Raw genomic sequence first — 13,500 nt, forward strand, 5'->3', positions numbered from 1 at the left:
AAATGGGAACATAGTGAGTTTAAAGGGAGCAAAGAGAACCCGTGAGTTAGATACTGAAACATAAATAACTGAATAATTGGATAGCGAATTATTAGAATTTTACAGCGTAACAAAAACTGGGCTAAGATACATTGGCTAATGGTAGAGTAATTATAATTGAGAATAAATAGGAGAAGAGAATATGAGGAATGTAGATACCTTGGTGGGTTATTGCACTGGAGGAAAAGACATTCATACAAGGGGGGAGAATGACTGAGGCAGGTGAAAATAATGATAAGAATTTTAAACCTGTGTTTTTGAAGTGAATTCAGTGAGCACAAGGCCTGGGACGTGACACAGCAAAGTAACATGTTGTTCATATTAGGTTCATACGTGACATTAAAATTTATTGACATCCAAAGTAGGTTCGACTTCAGATCATTGCCTACAAGAGGGATGAAGTCAGCATGTAAGGAGTGAAATTATTGACAGGTCCCCAGAGCACAGTATAGGCCATCTCACTATTTAGCTGAAGGAGACTTCTGCATGGACAAGTAATCTGACAAGTCAGAGAGGAGTTAAAGAGTCAGGGGAGCTGGTGGTGAGTTAGAGCAGGGTAGTCTCAGCACACTTGTGGAAACTTATGCAGCAGCTTCAGATAATGCTGGCAAGGGGCAGCATGTAGCTAGAGATAGGATGAATCCAAAAACAGTTGACTGATGGCCAGAGATAATGATGGGGACTGGGAAACAAGACGATAGCTAGTGTTCTCCGACTAACGTTGTGCAGATAAAAACTGGGAGTGAGGATTTTCACCAGCTGGATCGCATCAATGAGATATTTGAGCAAGATGCAGTGACTAGTTGAGTCAAATGTATCAATAAGACTAAAAAGAAGTAGATAACCTTTGTTAAAGTTTTGTAGAATGATATTTTAGTACCTTGGCAGAGCAGAAACCCAAAGAGAGGTATTCAAATAAAGAGTTCTTCATAAGACAGCTATGGATTTGTGAAGCTAGGAAACTGGAGGGCAGAGGGACATTGTAGACAGGACAGTAGTTGTCCATATTTTGTCATATTTTCTTACAACATAGCATTAAAATTACTACTACACCAAGGCTCACAAATGAGGTACTGTGAACAGTTCTGGCAACGGCTATGGTGTTCTCAGAAGGAGAGAAGAGCAAATTCATCAGGACAAGGCTTTCAAGGGTTAAATTATCAGGGGTGATGACATAGATCAGACTTGCCTTCACTGACATATAGACTTGTTTAGGCAGACTGAGATGGGTGGCAGAGTCTTGGATAAGGGGAAATAAACTGAGAGCCAGGGAATCGAGGAAGAAGTCAAGAAGCATTTCCTCAAAAAAAGAACAATCGACATGTAAAGCAAAGTGGAATGGAAACAAACCTAAAGCAAGGTACAAATTGGCATTTAAGACACAGGGGACGGAGGGAAATAAATCCTAAGCAGGCAGAAGAGATTTAGATTAAGTTGGTGTCATGTTCAGCATACACATTGAGAGCTGAAGGATCTGTTCCTGTACAGTTCCTATCTTCTATGTTCTGTAGATATTAGCCCAGTGAGTAACTTGAATCTGAGACTGCTAACCAGCAACATTAAGACATGTGGAGCCAATTTGGATGGGTATAGTTAGGACTGTGATTTGTCTTGGTTTACTGGGTACAAAGTCTCTGTTTCTTGACCCTGCTGCAGCAAAGCAAGTCTCATCTATATACCTGCAAAGCTCCAAAGCAGCTTCCTGTGCAAGCAGCAGCTTCCCCTCCCTGTATAATTAGGTGGCAGATTGGAAATTTGCTTCTGAGCAGACAGATCGGAGTCCTGCTGTCTCTCACTCCCAGCCGGCAAAGCTGACAACAGTCTTCGTTCTTTAAACTTACTTGGCGGACTCAGGGGGAATCATTGTTCTGTGACTAAGCCAGCATTACGTCTTCAAAATATGGCATCTCACCAATAAAGTGACAAAATAATCACTCGTGGCTGAGGCATGAGGTTAACTCAGTTCACTATTTCCATTAAATTTGTTTACATTTGCGTATCATTTATATTTATGGGTCTGTGCAACAGTGGACTTACAGCAGCTGGTACAGTCTTGGGCAGCAGCGCTAAACCCAGATGCACGACTTGCAAACGTACGTTTTTTCTTTCCTTTGAAGTCATAAGCAGCGGATTAATTTCTATTGCATTTTTTACGCATCTGTCCATGTCCAACTTTACCCCTGAGCACTCTGCCAAGGATGTTATTAGTGCATTTTGTAGTTGCACATTTACTGGATCAAATCATCCTTTAGCTAGGCAGCATTTATTGCTCGTCTTTAACTGCTGTTAAGCTGAACGTCTTCAGGAGCGCTTCAGGGTCGGTTCCGGCTAAGGATGCCAGATTCCCTTCCCGAGACAATCGCAATGAGGCATTGCATTTCAGGATGATCCAGTAGTTTTATGCTCACCATAAATGGTACCAGCTTTTTTATTCCAGAGTTTCTTCCTCCAAGTATGTTCCCTAAGCGGCTGAAATGATTCAGATTTTGCCGTGCTACAGGGCAGATCACTAGTGCGCAACAGAGCAAAATGCCATTCAGCCCATTGAACTCGTATCAGCAATCCCATTGCTCTATTTATCTCCTTGCGATATGCTGTCTCTCCTCAGCCATTCCCACCATGCACCTACATCAGAGGCAATAAACACTAGCCAATCGATGTAACAGCCAGTATGGTCTCAGTGGGCAAAAGCTCGAGCACACAGAGGCAAGCCTATGCCTCCACAGCGGGAATGTGCAAACTCCACACAGACAGTTTTACACTCAGGATGCTGAGCCACACAGCACTTCCACTACCCGCTTCACCACAACGTCCCTGCAGAACTAAAAAGCCAAAGTCTTTCCTCAGATAGTCCCACTATAGTATAGCATAATTCTTATGCCAGGTTACATGAGGTTTATAGGCTTCTCCTCCCTTCTTTCCCATCTCGATGAAGGGACTCGGCCTGAAATGTCAATTCTTTATTTCTTTCCATAAACCTGCTGAGTCCCTTCAGCATATTGTGTGTATTACTAAGAGATATTCACGTGAGTTTTTAGTCATTCTAAATCATTATCAGTTATACAACTATCTGGTGCTAAAATTAAAAAGAGTTCCAATATGCATCTGCAATTAACTTACATGAAAATTCCAAAACTTAACAGGCTGTGAAATAACATGTTCATCTATTGATTTTTGTCCCTTTCAATCCTATATACTTACGTAAAACACTTCCTGAATTCCTGTTTATGAGTATTCTTGAGGTGCTCAACACTGGGCATGAGAGACCACTTTAACTGATGCTTGACAAAGTTGGTAAAGGGGAAGTTTGAATGGAATTTTTTTGTGGAGAACTCTTTTCCAGGGCACTCAGAAATTGTCCCAAAGCAAAGTGTTGCAAGTGTTGGAAATCAGAAGTAGGAACAGATATTACTGGACTTGCACAGCAGTTTAAGTGAGAGAATTGGGCTTTATGGTGATGACCCTCCATCAGCATGGGGAAAAGAGAATCTTAATTTGTAGAGAAAGGTGTGGGAGGGATGAAAGGGAAGTTTTTTCATTCCCTTCTCTAAATGGAAATACTGTGCCAAGAACATTTATATTGGATGGACAACATCTCAATTTTTCAAGGATATACCAACCTATTACTCTATTCCCTATTACTCTAAAGCTAAGGTCATTTTCTTCTTTGCTTCCAGCCACAAAAGAAAATGCTGAATGAAAATGTTTTTGTGTCAATTTGATCCATGTCATTAATATTATATTCAGCATTAATAAACAAATCAGCCAGCAAATTCAGGCACAGGTTTTGAATCCCAGAACTTGCTGTTAGCTTGCTCCACTCTTTCCATTATTTGCATTAGCCAGTGTGCTATATGTCACCTTCAATCTCCTTGCTGGTTTTAAAAAGAATACATTTTCCATATCGTCAATTAAACTTGAACATCAAAGATAAATCTAGCAATTAAGAGATTGTCAAGAAATCATTTTTATCTTTTTTCCTGTGAGCACATTCATTTCTTTCTCATTGTCCAGTTCTTTGTTCCCTCTCATTTTTTTCTATATGATCCCTGGTGAAAGCCATTCTGGACAGATTGCGGTTAGCTTTAAAGTTTAGCTAGATTGATTGTTAATATTTCAGTTGTAGCACTGTACTGCTGCCACAGAACCACAAATTTCATTTCATAAGACAGCGATATTAAGTCTGATTCTGATTCTGATAAAGATATTTCAGACAGTTTGCTCTATTCAAAATGTCCCATTTCTGACTATGTCATTGTCATCATTTCAATCACTTGCTGCTGGAGGAGCCCTTGGAATTGGTTAGCAGAACAAAGCTTCTATTCCCAAAGCCATTGCATGCCACACATAGGAGCTGGTCATTGAACCGAGGAAGCAGGGAAGGATATATACCCCTGTCAATGGTGCGGAGGAGGAGATGGTCGAGATGGTACAGAGGAGATGTCAGGGGTCAAGTTGTGAGAGTGGTGAGTGCGTGGAGTGGGCTGCCAGTGACGGTGGTGGAGGCGGATACGATAGGGTCTTTTAAGAGACTCTTTGACAGGTACATGGAGCTTAGAAAAATAGAGGGCTATGGGTAACTCTAGGTAATTTCTAAAGTAAGTACATGTTCGGCACAGCCTTGTGGGCCAAAGAGCCTGTATTGTGCTGTAAGTTTTTAACGTTTTTATGTTTCTACATATAGACAGATGCCCACTGCACTTCTGAATTATTTAGCATTTCTGAAATTATTCATCACTGAATCTTTGTTAAATACTCTTTTTCGTTCACTTACAGGCGTGTGTGTGTCAATGATGATGCTGGGATTTGTGGACACTATTCATTTGAAAATGTTGGTCTTGAAAATGTGGTCATTCCAATAGCTAAATCATCATTAGCTTTAAACTTCTGAAGAATTTATCAGGTAAAAAAAAGACAAAAAGTTAGAAGCAATCACTTGGTCAGGCAGCTTCAGAGAAGAGAAATTGTTCGAAAATTACCCTGTTAGCTTTTGAGAGACGATAGGATTGGGAATGATCCAAAGGTACATTTAATGTCAGAGAAATGTATTCAATATACCTCCTGAAATGCTTTTTCTTCACAACTGTCCACGGGAACAGAAGAGTGCCCCAAAGAATGAATGCCAGTTAAATGTTTGAACCCCAAAGTCCCCCTGCTCCCCCTTTGCATAAGCAGTGCAACAATTCCCCCTCCCCCAGCAGCAAAAAAAAAGCAGCAGCACCCCCCACGGAGCACTCAAGCCTGCAGCAAAGCATCAGTAAAGAAACAGAGTTGCAGTACCCCAAAGACCACTCGTTCACCCGGTAATTCGACATACCACAGGCTCTCTCTCTCCCTAATAAGGTAAAAAGAGGTGTCCCCGTTTCACAGTGAGAGGGGAGACATAACAAATAACTGGTTGATTTACGATGTTAAAAGTCTGTTGCGTCGCTTCTTCTGAGCTCTGTGCTGAAAGAGCTCGGGTCTCTGGGCGCACAGCCAGCTCGCTGCTTTCGATCTTCCGTCTCCCACGACAGACCAATTACCTGTGGAGGCACCAACCTCGAGTCTGCCCACCTCCAGAGCCACGAAATCCCGAAACCCTGAAGGCACGCTGGTCCTCTAGGCTGCGTCCTTTGTATATCAAATAGCGGCCGGTCTTGAGACCGCGAGAGCGGGTCTCATTCCCACAAAGAACCCAATGTGGAGCTTTATGTAACATGTGTTAAGCACCCTTGTTGGAACACTGGAAGGTGGTGATTGAGGATGATCATGGCAATGCTTTTCCTCTGGTAGGCTTCAGGGATCTCCCTCCATAGCTACCATATCATAAATAACCACATACATTTTATTTACTTATTTAGAGAAAAAGCATGGAGTAGGCCCTTCTGGTCTTTTGAGCCACGCCACCCCAGCGACCCCTGACAAAACCCTAACCAAATCACGGGACAATTTTCAATGACCAATTACCCCACTTGGTATGCCTTTGGACTGTGGGAGAAATCTGGAGGACCCAGAGAAAACCCACTCTTTCCATGGGTTCTCACTCAAACAATTGTTATGATTGTGAGGTCTCTGTGGTTTCCTGTGTACAGGCCATCTCAGGGAAACGAGTGGCTGACTTATGAACACCTCTACATACAAACACACACCGTAATATTATTAAATTCAACAGTTACCCCACTGAATAATTTTGTGCATTTTCCATCTTATGGAGAAAGTCAGCTTATGAAAGTCTGTGAAAATTGAACCAATTTGTTACCCTCGATGGCCTGTACCTTTTAGGAATGAAAAGTGAGTTGTGGTTTTAGACTGAAACTGCTCAGCACTAAGATTTAGCATCTGATCAAAGATACAGCTTGCTCCCAAGAGCTTGTCACTTTGGATTAGTCACTTCCAATTTCTTGCTCGTTGAGGAATGGCTGCAAGCTGGTCAGAATAGATAAATACAAAACAATTGTTCACCATTTTCCTCTTAATATTCAGTTATGCAGACTTAAAATGGGTGAGGCTGATTCCTCAGCATAATTCTTGTATACTCAACATAACTGCTCTGGGATTACAGCTGGCCCAAGTTAGTTTGTGACTTTCTTATCGCAGAGTGGTTGAATATCAGCAGCTCCCTCCAGGTTTTTCCTCTCTCTCTCAATACACAGGATGGACCAGACTACCGATTCGGATAAGGCAAAAGGTGAGTGTCTGTGTTTCATGTCAAACTCTTTGTGATGCTCAGACACAGAGTTCTTGTCACACTCTTGTTTCCCCAACCTGGAACAGCTGGAATACCATCATTCCCACAATCCTGATTGAGAAGTTGCTGAACCTGGGCCTCTGTACCTCCCTCTGCAATTGGATCCTCAACTTCCCATCAGGAAGACCACATTCTGTGTGGATTGGTGATAGCATATCCTCCTCATTGACGATCAACACTGGTGCACCTCAGGGGTGTGTGCTTAGCCCCCTGCTCTAAACTCTACATACACATTACTGTGTGGCTAGGCACAGCTCAAATACCATCTATAAATTTGCTGACGATACAACCATTGTTGGTAGAATCTCAGGTGGTGACGAGAGGGCGTACAGGAGTGAGATATGCCAACTAGTGGAATGGTGCCACAGCAACAACCTGGCACTCAACGTCAGTAAGACGAAAGAGCTGATTGTGGACTTCAGCTCAAGTTCCTGGGTGTCAAGATCTCTGAGGATCTAACCTAGCTCCAATATATCAATGTAGTTATAAAGAAGGCCAGACAGCAGCTATACTTTATTAGAAGTTTGAAGAGATTTGGCATGTCCACAAATACACTCAAAAACTTCTATAGTTGTACTATGGAGAGTATTCTGACAGGCTGCATCACTGTCTGGTATGGAGGGTCTACTGCACAGGACCGAAAGAAGCTGCAGAAGGTTGTAAATCTAGTCAGTTCCATCTTGGGTACGAGCCTACAAAGTACCCAGGACATCTTTAGGGAGCGATGTCTCAGAAAGGTAACGTCCATTATTAAGGACCTCTAGCACCTGGAGCATGCCCATTTCTCACTGTTAGCATCCGGTAGGAGGTACAGAAGCCTGAAGGTACACACTCAGCGATTCAGGAACAGCTTCTTTCCCTCTGCCATCCGATTCCTAAATGGAAATTGAATCTTTGGACACTACCTCACTTTTTTAAACATACAGTATTTCCGTTTTTGCACATTTTTTAATAATCTATTCAATATACATAATAGATTTACTTGTTTATTTATTAGTATTATTTTTCTCTGCTAGATTATGTAATGCATTGAACTGCTGCTGCTAAGTTAACAGATCTAACGCCACATGCCGGTGATAATAAACCTGACTCTGATTCTGATTCGAATGATTCAGTGCTGACCATGCTACTTACCAAGAGAGCTCTCCTCTGTGATCCTGAACACAGTTTACATACCACCAAAAGCCAATGTTAAACAGGCACTCGATGTATAGACTGCCAATTTGGCAAAAAGAAACAGCCTACCCTGTTACCTTTCAAATCTCAAATCATTTTTGGGGACTTCAATCAAGCCTCTGAAATTGGCAGAAGAAAACTCTGCCCTATTATCATCAACAGATCGCCTGCAGCACCAGGGGTCTCAATGCACTCGACCACTGCTGTACTATGTTTGGGAATGCTTATCGTTCCACACCTAAACTGCACTTCAGGAAATCTGATCACCTGGCTGTCCTCCTACCTGTATGCAGGTAGTGGCTAAAGATCAAGACTCCAGAGATGAGTTAAACAAAGATGGTCATGGGAGGCTGAAGAGTGGCTACAGGATTGCTTCAAGTCAGTGGACTGGGCCCTATTCAAGGATCCATCAGAGGATCTGAAAGAATATACCACAGTTGTCACAGACTTTATATAGACAGTTGTAGATGAGTGTGTCCCCACAATATTATTCACTCTTCCCAAACCTGAAGCCCTAGATGAACCATGAGATTTGCAATCTGCTGAGGGCCAGATCAGCGGCATTCAGGCCTAGCGATCAAATAAAATCCAGGAGGTCCAGATACGATCTCCAGAAAGTCATCACACATGCAAGGTGCCAATTCTGGACCAAGCTTGAATCATTGAAGCTGCTCAACAGCTGTGGCAGATGCCATTTCCTACAAAGGGAAACACTCCCAGATGAGTTCAAAGCCTTCTATGCTCGCTTTGACTGTCAAAACATGGAGGCACCTTCACAAACTCCCATAGCTCCTAATGACCCTGTGATTTCAGTCTCTGAGGTCGATGTGAGAGCATCCTTCATGAGGGTGAAACCACGGAATGGATCTGTGTGGTACCTGGCTGAGTACAAAAGACCTGTACTGATCAACTGACTGGAGTGTTCATCAATATCTTTAAAATCTCACTTTGTCAATCTGAGGCAGTGCTTCAATTACACTGATGCCGAAGAAGAACGTGTAACCTGTCTCAATGACTATCCTCCAGTAGTATTTAAATCCATTGTGATGAAGTACATTGAGAGGTTAGTGATGAAACATATCAACTCATGCCTGAGAAGCAAATTGGATCGACTCCAGTTTGCTTGCCATCACAACAGGTCAATAGCAGATGCCACTTCATTGGCTCTTGACCTGAATACCTCCTTGTACAAATGGTCCTCGATTTCCTCACTTGCAGACCCCTCAGCATGTCCTCCATGATCTCCATCAGCACAGGTGCACCAGAAGACTGTGTGCTTAGCTCCCCGCTCTACTCAGTTTACACTCATGACTGTCAGGCTAAGCACAGCTTCATGGTCATATTTAAGTTTGCTGATGACATCTCTGTCGCTGGCTGAATCAAAGGTGGAGATGAATCAGCATATAGGAGAGGGATTGAAAATCTGGTTGAATTGTGCCACAGCAGCAGCCTCATACTCAATACCAGCAAGACCAAGAAGCTGATTATTGATTTCAGGAGGAGGAACCTGTAAGTCCATGAGCCCGTTCTTATCAGGGAATCAGTCGTGGAGAGGGTCAGCAAATTTAAATTCCCTTGTGTTATTATTTCAGAGGTTCTGTCCTGGGCCCAGTACGTACATGCCATTAGGAAGAAATCATGGCTGTGTTTGTGCAGAATAACTTGACTAGTTGCAGTGTAATGGTATGGAAACACCAATGCTCTTGAATGGAAAAGCCTACAAAAAGTAGAGGATACAGCCCAGACCATGATGGGTAAAGCCCTCTGCTCTATTAAGCACATCTACATGGAGAGCTGTCATAGGAAAGTAGCCTCCATTAGCAAGGAGCCTTACCATCCAGGCCATGCTCTCTTCTTGCTGCTGCCATCAGGGAGAAGGTACAGGAGCCTCAAGATCCACACCATCGGGGTCAGGAACAGTTATTACCCCTCAACATTCAGTCTCTTGAACCAGAGGGGACAACTTCACTCAGCCCATCTCTGAACTGTTCCCATAACCCATGGATTCACTTTCAAGGACTTCTCATTTCATGTTTTCGATATTTATAGCATGTTTATTTATCTATTATTAATATTTCTTTTTTTTGTATTTGCACAGTTTGTTGTCTATTGCATATTGATTGTCCCGTTGAGGGTGGTCTTTCATAAATTTTATTGTGTTTTTTGTATTTACTGTGACTGACCACAAGAAATGAATCCCAGGGTTGTATATATGTACTTTGATAATAAATTTACTTTGAACTTTGAATGTGTTAGCTGCAGCTCACACAATTTGGCTCATTGTTTTTTTATATCATCATATATACTGCCTGACCTACTGAGTACTTAAAGCAGTTTTCTGTTTTAGTTCTGATTCCCACAGTCTACACCGATTTAATCCTTACGCTGATGAAGTTTGCATTTATAGTCTAATTATAATGTAGAGTCAGGAGAAAGGGTGCAGTGTGAGAAGCACAAATAAACTGGATAAATTGCAAGGGAAATTAACTAGCAAAAGCATTAAAAGGGCAAGACAAGAGTGTGGTAATGGTCGGTAAAATTATAGATGACTGGTGTGGAGGAGCTGTAAATAGGAGAAAATTCATTATCCAAAATTATAATCCGAATGTTATTGGAAGACTAAAATGAAAACAAAGAGCATTGTCAATGGCCATAATCTGAATTTATTGAGATGCGTAATGCTTGAATCTGAAATTACTGAATTTGATGTTGAGTCTGGAATCCTTATCGAACTTTCTAAGGATGACGGGAAGCCAAGTGCTATTGAAATTTTGTTTCAAGGAGAATCTTGTTACATTCATGTGCTTCAAGATGAAACTATTAGCAAGTCAATTGAATAAAATAGCGCTGGTTCTTAAAAGCTTGAATTCTGAATCCTGAAGCCTGGAAATTATTTATGGCTGTTTCTGAGGGATAGTTATTGACAGACTATGAAAGCAAATAAAACTGCAAGATTTAGTTCTATCATTATCTTCATGGTCACCTTTACTTTTAATCTTTCTTTTCCTTCTCAGAATGTTTAGCGATTCATCGACTTGCTGATGTAGGTAATCAAAGAGTGGACTGTCTATCCTGAGGTACCCTATGCTTGGAGCATGGGGACTGAGGGGCGATATTAAGAAGGTGTAGCAAATCATGAGGACCATAGATACAGTGAATGCATAGAATCTTTTTCCAAGGAATAGGGAATCAAAAACTAGAGGATGTAGTTTTAAGCTGAAAGAAGAGTGGCAACTTCTACATGCAGAGTGTTGTATACATGGAACAAGCTGGTGCAGAAAGTACACCAGCTGAAGGATTGATTCTGTTTCTCTCCCAAGGATGCTGTCTGACCTGCTAAGTACATGCATCATTTTCTGTTTTTGCTTCTGCAATCCACTGTTTATTGCTCTAATTTTATAATGATTAGATTAGACTAGCTTTTATTTGTCACATGTATATCAAAACTTTGAAACGTACAGTGAAATGCGTCACTTGAGTCCAATCACATCAGCGAGGATTGTACCAGGTAGCTCACCATACTTCCAGATTCAACATAGCATGCCCACAACTCACTAACCTAACCTCATTTTTGAAATATGACAGGAAACCCACGTGCCACAGGTAGAACACACAAACTACTTACAGGCAGCGAAGGGAATTGAACCCTAATCAGTGATCTCTGGTGCAGTATCATAGTACATTAACCACTACACCATCATGCTGGTTAGGAAAGAATTTCTGATGGTTTGGTAGGGAAAAAAATCAGTAGCATTTTTAAAAAGGGCATTGAATAAATAATGGAATAATGCGCAGTGAACCTACAACAAGCACATCTTTAGGATGTATGCAACACAGGGACAATGCAAACCCCACAAGGACAGTATATGTGATTTTGATGGTGCCAGAGGTTTTTGCGGATCTGGGCGACTTCTTCCAGTTCATCCGCAAAACAATTTAAATCTACTGCTCTTATGTTTCTCTTTTCCTTTTCAAGGTGGCCTGGGTCCTGTCAGAGTCCTTGATCTATAGCTGTGCTTAAACTACGCTCTTCACGGGCAGTGAGTTCTTGCTGTCAGAACTCACCGAGCGGCCTATGTTTCAGGATCTCAAAGCCCACCTTGGAAGACATGCACCTTCGGGTGCGACCCTGTGGATGGCCCGATTCCTCTCTGATGTCACCAACTGAAGCATCATGGGAAATCGAAGCACTGGGACAGCGGATGCAGTTGTTGAAGGCCTCTGCAACACTCTCTCTGTCGACGATGAGAGAGAGAGTCCTCTGGTTCTCGAGTGTGAGGAGTTAAAATAAGCAACACTGCAGATTGTAACATCGAAACAGCCTGTTTGAGGTGTCAAAGTGTTGGGATGGGCAGTAGTTTTTGATGGACTCTAAATCACGGTCTCTTTGGGGGAGGGGCTTGCCATTGCTTCTATGGTGAGTGGTGGGGGGGGTGGCTGATGCTTTTACTTCTGCTTGTGAGAGGGAAGGGGGCTTTGGGGTTCTAATGTTTTTCTGTCATTCACTTTTTTGGGGTTTTCTTCTCTCTGTTTGGTGGATGTCTGTGAAGAGTAAGAATTTCAGGTTGTATACTGTATACGTTCTCTGATATTACATTGAACCTGGGTTGCTGGAATGGAGAAACAGCACCACTGTCTTCTGTACCACTGTGCTTCCATGTTTCCCTAATTTGATGCAGTAATGAAGAAGACACACACATTCCACTTCATTAGGAGTTTGAGGAGAATCAACATACCACGAAAAGCTCATACAAGTTTCTGTAGATGTACAACGGAGAGGATTCAGACAGGTTACCTCATCGCCTGGTATGGGGGCTCCAATGCACAGGTTTGCAAGAGGCTGCAGAGGGTTGTAGACACAGCCAGCTCCATCACAGGCACATGTACCTCACCACAGAAGACATCTTCACAAGGCAGAGTCTCATGAAAGCAGCTACTGTTACTAAAGATCCTCACCATCTGGGACATGCTCCCTCCCCATTACTCCCATTTGGGGAGAAGGTACAGGAGCTTAAAGACCCACACCCAGCGATTCAGGAGCAGCTTCTTCCCCTTCATCATTAGATTTCTCAACTGTCCATGAGCCTATGAACACTATCTCATTCTTCCTTTGTTTTGAACTACTGATTTATTTTTTTGCAATTTATAGTAATTATAAATCACTACAGAAGTCTGATAGCAGACGTCAGGAGAGGAAAACCATAGGTGCATGAGCCAGTAGACATCGGAAGATCAGAAGTGGAAAGGGTCAATAATTTTAAATTCCTGGGTGTCACTATCTCAGAGGACCTGTCCTGGACCCATCATATAAACGTAACTGCAAAGAAAGCACAACAGCACCTCTGCTTCCTCAGGAGTCTGTGGAGAGTCGGCGTGTCATCAAATACCTTGGCAAATTTCTGTAGATGTGTATTGGAAAGTGTGTTGACTGGCTGCATTACGGCCTGGTACGGGAACGCCAAAGACTTTGAGTGGAAAATCCTACAAAAGTTAGTGGATTTCACTCAGTACATCACGGGTTAAACTCTCCCAACCATCGAGCACATCATCCAGAT

Source organism: Hemitrygon akajei, chromosome 11 (assembly GCF_048418815.1).
Source record: "Hemitrygon akajei chromosome 11, sHemAka1.3, whole genome shotgun sequence".
Taxonomy (NCBI): Eukaryota; Metazoa; Chordata; class Chondrichthyes; order Myliobatiformes; family Dasyatidae; genus Hemitrygon; species Hemitrygon akajei.